Here is a 5,257-nt window from a genome sequence, read left to right as displayed (position 1 = left end):
ACAAAATCAAGCAGCAACTTCTTCCTCCTTGGCAGCAAGCTGGTTCTGAATGTGCTGAGGAACAACATCAAACTTAGCTAACTGCATGGTATACGATGCACGACCTTTTGTCATGCCCCGTAGCGTACTAACGTACTGAAACATCTCCGCAAGAGGAACCAGTGCATCCACCACCTGCATTAATACCGGCACGAACGATTAGTAAGTGCAACATGTTTACCAGTCCATAATACTTCGCCAAGATTCGAAGGTAACAGTCTTGTTATAAATCCTTAACATACCTTGAGACCACCAGGCTTGTCATTAAAGCTGTTGATCTGTCCTCTCCTTGAGTTGAGATCACCAATAACGTCTCCAAGATGTTCTTCAGGCGTAACGACTTCAACTTTCATTATTGGTTCAAGCACTTTCGGGGCAGCTTTCTTTATTCCATCACGGAAGGCCCCTCTTGCTGCCAATTGAAATGCCAACACGCTTGAGTCGACATCATGGTAAGAACCATCGAGTAGTACAGCGCGTACGTCGACAACAGGAAAGCCTGCAAGTACACCGTTACTCATACACTACTCTAATCCTTTCATCACCCCAGGAGTGTATTCTCTTGGCACTGCACCTACCTTGATTTCACTCTTAAACTCGTATCCACCACCAGGCTCCATGGGTTAAAATTGTACAGTGATATCTGCAAACTGACCTTGTCCACCTGATTGTTTCTTGTGCACGCACCTCACTTCTGAGGTCCTGGAAATGCTTTCCCGGTAGTTAACCTGGGGTGCTCCAACATTCGCTTCAACCTGCACAGACCAAGCAATCGCAGTTATGAACATCCAAATCAACAGCGTATCCAAAGAACTCAATTGTTTGAAAATTCGAAAGGAATAACAATTAACACATTTCAAGGAACTATTTAAGACAACGGCCTATCTCAGATAGTCGAGAAACAATACGTCCCTATGCAAACTGGTTTCAGAAACTCCAAGAGATCACAAAACTGTCCGTATACACACCTTTTATATGCTCATACGTGTTGGTTGAGATATAATAGTCCAGACGACACTATGCCAAAACAAGAAAAGGAACAAACAAAGAAAAAAACATCTCGCAATATCTTAAGGATCATAAATAAAATGGACTATAAGAAACATGGAGTAGTAGACACAGACCTTAAATTCTCTCTTGAGCCGATCAACAATAATTTCAAGATGCAATTCTCCCATTCCTTCAATCACTGTCTGGTTTATCTCTTCATCCCGTGAGAAGTGGAAAGAGGGGTCTTCTTGAGGAAGCTTAACCACACCAGCTCCCATCTTGTCAACATCAGCTTTAGTCTTGGGTTCAATGGCCACCTTAATCACAGGATCAGGGAAGTCCATTCGTTCAAGTACAATAGGATGTTCGGGGTCACTCAATGTTTCACCAGTAATGGTATCTTTCAGGCCTGCAAGTGCAACAATATCACCAGCTAAAGCTACCCTTACATCTTCCCTACTGTTTGCATGCATTTCTAGAAGCCTACCAATCCTCTCCTTTTTCCCCTTGCTTGCATTCAGCACATAGGATCCAGCTGTTAGCTTTCCTGCATAGATTCTCACAAACGTAAGGGACCCAACAAATGGATCACTCATGATCTTGAATGCTAGCCCGGCAAATGGTTTGTCATCACTTGAGGCCCTTTCAATTGTGATTTCTGGGTTGTCTGCATCAGTGCCCTTCATTGGTGGCACATCAAGTGGTGAAGGCAAATAATCCACGACTGCATCAAGCAATGGTTGAACCCCCTTATTTTTAAAAGCTGAACCACACAGTACTGGCACGAAATTAATTGCAATGGTTCCCTTCCTAATTAATTTCGTAATGGTTTCCTCATCAGGTTCAATTCCTTCTAGATAGCCCTCCAAAGCTTCATCATCCAACTCAACTATGGTTTCTATCATCTCCGCCCTGTATTCTTGAGCGAGCTCCAGCAGATCAGATGGAATCTCCTCGTAAACAAACTTAGCACCCAACTCTTCTCCAGACCAAAGTATAGCTCTCATCTTCACAAGATTAGTAACTCCCTTAAAATTATCTTCTGCACCAACTAGAATTTGAAGTACTGGTTTGGCACCCAAATTTGTCACTATCATGTCCCTTGTTCGGAAAAGTTTGCTCCAAGACGATCCATTTTATTGACAAAGCAAATCCTGGGCACCCCATATCTATCAGCTTGCCTCCACACAGTTTCAGATTGAGGTTCCACACCAGCAACACTGTCAAACAAGCATATAGCGCCATCCAGCACCCTGAGTGCCCGCTCCACTTCAAGGGTAAAGTCAACGTGGCCACGAGTGTCAATGATGTTAATCCTATGGTTGTCCCAAAATGTCGTAGTTGCAGCAGATGTTATGGTAATGCCTCTTTCTTGTTCCTGCTCCATCCAGTCCATAGTTGCTGTTCCATCGTGTAACCAGCCCCGCCCCACCCCCGCCCCCCACCCCCCCCCAACCACATATGGTAATGCCTCTTTCTTGTTCCTGCTCCATCCAGTCCATAGTTGCTGTTCCTTCGTGTAACCAGCCCGCCCCCCCCCCCCCCCCCCCCCCCCCCCCCCCACCACATATGGTAATGCCTCTTTCTTGTTCCTGCTCCATCCAGTCCATAGTTGCTGTTCCCTTGTGTACCCATTCCCCCCCCCCCCCTCCCCCTCCCCCAACCCCCCGGCGCCCCTATTTTATAGTTTCTTCCAGTATAAAACAAAATTCGTTCAGTTGAAGTAGTCTTCCCTGCATCTATGTGAGCCATAATCCCTATATTGCGATAATCTTCTAATGGTACTGCACGCTTTCCATCTGGCACAAAGAACAAACCAAATAATATAATCCAGCTATGCTATATCAGCTGATAAAATAACATTACCGCAAATATCAAAAGCAAACTGAAACAAGTACAAAGTTTCTAGGTATACTTATAAAGCCAATTCAAGAAGCCCCGAAAATATCTGTTAAAATAGAGAGCCATTCAGCTATAATATTTCATTGGAAAGACAGAAAAGTGTCATTATTGTGTTTACATCCAGCATCAAAGTAGCTACATACCATGGTGAGGCTAACTCCTAGAACTGTCGAGAACAACATCACTTATCAACATTTCCAAAGATTGAATTCCTATCAGTATATAAGTTCTATAAACAACAAAATAGATCCATACAACATTCGATTACCTTCCTTCGACAAATCAAAATAAAATTTGAGTATATTAAGAACACAACAAGCTAAGCAGGCTACTTCTACCAAGGTTGCAGATTGACAGTGAATTTTAGTGAAGTTCAGATGCTCTAATCAATCTCAAGTACCCTTATATGCTTACAAAAACGATATTTGATTGAGAAGAAATTAGAATATTAAATGGGAGTTTTAACAAAAAAACCCGCGGTACTGTTCACTTTTAACGAAAAACCACATTTTTACACTAAAAATCAATCCTGGTATTATTCACTTTATCCTTTATTTGGTCCTTATCGTTAAAACTCAAAGTTTTCAAGCCATTTTCATTAGTTTTCCTATATTAAATTCCTAAACAAAACATGAGGCAAAATTATCACAATTAGAAAAATCAATTCTTTTGGATATAAATATTCAATTCGATTCATTTCAAATAAGAACCAAACCAGAAATGCACACAAAAGGTCACTGAATTACCAAATTTGAACAATTTGTGCAACTGCGTATTCCTCAAAACAATTCAAAAAGCAATAATTCAGCAAGAAAGCAGTAGATAAACAAAAGCAAGACAAAGAATTTGTGGAGAAAAATACCCTCAGCAGCCATGGCAAAAACTGAAAGATTTCTTCGGTTCTATTGGCGCAAATTAGAGAACTTTGAGGAGTTGGAGTGGATACGACCCATTATGATCTGTTTTCATAAATTTGCACATACCACACATTGTTACATAAATATTACTTCAAAACATTAAAACACATTTGTCGTTTAAGTAGTACATCTACACTAAAAAATAAGAGCCTAATAAACAAACATCCATACACTCCTAGTCTATTACAAATATTAAATGTGCAAGGATATGCAAAATGAAAGAGTTTTTGTTTTCAAGGTTGTGAAGCCTTTCTCAAAAGTTTAAACCTTGCCAATAGAACTCAAAGCTTGCATGTTATTCCTTTTACAAAATCTTTAATTTTCATCGATCGTTATGACATAAGATTTTGTGGTATCCAATGGTGTAAATATTTTAAATTGAAGATCGAATTCATTCATTATACTCATATAGGGTCAAGGAGTGTAGTTGTAAAAAATCATCAAAAGCGGAGTTAAAATAACCGTTAAATCGTGATTTTTCGTGGATAACCGTTGAAATTTTTTGTCCCGTTACTTGATCTCTGAATGTTTATTTTTTGTGATTTTTGGCGTATGTGATCTTGAAGCATATACAAACAATTTTGACGGTTGGATCGTTGAAATTAGTTTCGTAGAATGCATATCCCATCAAAACAATAGATTCACTAACACTTAGAGTTTATTTATACTTTCATTAAGTATAACATATTCATATAGGATCAAGGAGTGTAGCTATAAAAAATCATCAAAATCGGAGTTAAAATAACCATTAAATCGTGATTTTTCGTTGCTAACCATCAAAAAGTTTTGTCCCGTTACTTCATCTCTGAATGTTTGTTTTTTACAATTTTTGCCATATGCGATCTTTAAGTATATACAAACATGTTTGACGGTTTGATCGTTGAAACTATTTTCGTAGAATGCGTATCCCATCGAAACATATAGATTCACTAACATTTAAGAGTTTATTCATACTTTCATTAAGTATAACATAAGATTTTGTGGTATCCACTAGTGTAAACATTTTAAATTAAAGATCGAGTTCATTCATTGCATTCATATAGGGTCAAGGAGTGTAGCTGAAAAAAATCATCAAAATCGGAGTTAAAATAACCGTTAAATCGTGATTTTTCGTTGATAACCGTCGAAAAGTTTTGTCTCGTTACTTGATCTCTGAATGTTTTTATTTTTTTGCAATTTTTAGCATATGTGATCTCGAAGCATATACAAACAAGTTTGACGGTTAGATTGTTGAAATTAGTTTCGTAGAATGCGTATCTCATCAAAACGATAGATTCACTAACACTTAAGAGTTTATTCATATTTTCATTAAGTGTATCCACTAGTGTAAATATTTTAAATTGAAGATCGAATTCATTCATCGTATTCATATAGGGTTAAGGAGTGTAACTGTAAAAAAATCATTAAAA

General features: G+C 38.6%; 1 pseudogene across 1 annotated transcript; it reads right to left on the bottom strand.

The window, feature by feature from the left end:
* On the bottom strand, window positions 1–3,884 carry LOC137709989 (elongation factor G-2, chloroplastic-like; annotated as a pseudogene). Its single transcript, XR_015963280.1, has 5 exons — window positions 3,794–3,884; window positions 2,702–2,828; window positions 1,164–2,447; window positions 282–794; window positions 1–174 (listed from the first exon to the last, which is right to left on the bottom strand). The product of XR_015963280.1 is annotated as an elongation factor G-2, chloroplastic-like (transcript).
* Window positions 3,885–5,257: the final 1,373 nt, after the last annotated feature.

The sequence above is a fragment of the Pyrus communis genome, chromosome 6 (genome assembly GCF_041283825.1).
Source record: "Pyrus communis isolate YQ-2024b chromosome 6, ASM4128382v1, whole genome shotgun sequence".
Classification (NCBI taxonomy): domain Eukaryota; kingdom Viridiplantae; phylum Streptophyta; class Magnoliopsida; order Rosales; family Rosaceae; genus Pyrus; species Pyrus communis.
This window is presented reverse-complemented; position numbering and strand designations above follow the sequence as displayed.